We start from the raw sequence: 1,504 nt of genomic DNA on the forward strand, positions 1-1,504 counted from the left end.
AAAAAAAAAAAAAGATATTCAAAGGCCATAGTTTGACCTCTGACCTATAGGTATCTGGGTCTAATGGCACCCTTATTTCCCGGCCTCCCTTCACACAGTTCTTCCAGGAATGGAATGACTTTTAGGACAGCAGCCCTTGCAACTCCGGGCCTAGACATCATGAGGTAGTTTGTTGTTGCAGACCAAAGTCACTCGGGGCACTTGGTTCAAAAGACAGGATGTGGGCTGTGAGCCTCCAGTCTATCGTTCAAAGGAAATCTCCTCCAGCAGCGATGTCTCCTGGGATGTTTTCCCAAGCCTCCCTGGGAGGTGCTGGAGCCTTTCAAAAGACTAAGAATAGATAGGCACATCCAGTTTCCCAAACATGTCAACCTTAAAAGTGAGTGCTATTTTTCTCTCTTCTTACCTTTGAATTACTATGTAGGAGAAGGACACTGTATTATTATAGGCATGGCTCACCATGCTGTGGTTAGATACTTAATACCGCACCTCGGTAGCTTCCAGGCAGAATTGTTGGAGCAATAGGTAAGCTCTACCACTACTGAGGTCCACGCCTTTGTCACTAGTGTGTGCTTTGTAGTTGAGACAGCCCAACCACCATTCCACAACAGTGTGTGTATCCCTTAATCACTCCCATCTCATCGTGCTTGTCCATAGGAGATCTTACCTAATCTACAACAGAACAAGACAGTGCACATGATGACACTCACCCCGCACTTAATGTTTTACCCCCTCTCTCTTTCTTCCTTCCTTCCTTCCTTCCTTCCTTCCTTCCTTCCTTCCTTCCTTCCTTTCTTTCCTTCCTTCCTTCTTTCTTTCTTTCTTTCTTTCTTTCTTTCTTTCTTCACTTGCTGGTTATAGTATAGGTAACTTTCATTTACTCTGTTACTTAGTGCTCACTGGGCTTGTAGGAGGTGTCAGATGCTAAACTTGACACCAGGTGACACAGAGGTCTCATTGACACTGTCTGGGTCACGTGGAAGAGTTCACTGTCTGATGCCATCCCTCGTTCGCAGCGTGTAGAGCATGACGGGGTGGGGAGATGTAGGTGCAGAACCTTATATAATACCCAGTGTCGTCATCATCATCGGCTACTTTCCCATCCTCCAGATTGCATCGAGAAGAGTGTGGCGTTGGATACTGATGTGCCCTGAACACTTTGGAATTTCCTCTCCTAACAAATAAAGGAAGGCTTCAGTCTCTCGTGAAGACAGCACCTGGAATATTTTAATGACATAAACCTACGTACATCCAACCACATAGGCCTTTTGTTTTAAGATACTGCACAAATATAAATTTGTGAAGCTGGCACCTAAGTGAATGACATTTAGGGACACACTCATGTGTTAAATTGACCTCCCCTCCTCATTTTACAGCTGGGGAAACTGAGTTCCTTTGTGGAAAGAATTCTCTTCTAAGGGTTCCAGCAAGCAGAGACAAGTCTTCCTTTTGGTGGAGTTAGATATATAATATAAAGCGTGCTCCTCCCTTACCTCTGCAGAAC

Source organism: Microtus ochrogaster, unplaced genomic scaffold, assembly GCF_000317375.1.
Source record: "Microtus ochrogaster isolate Prairie Vole_2 unplaced genomic scaffold, MicOch1.0 UNK111, whole genome shotgun sequence".
NCBI classification, from domain to species: domain Eukaryota; kingdom Metazoa; phylum Chordata; class Mammalia; order Rodentia; family Cricetidae; genus Microtus; species Microtus ochrogaster.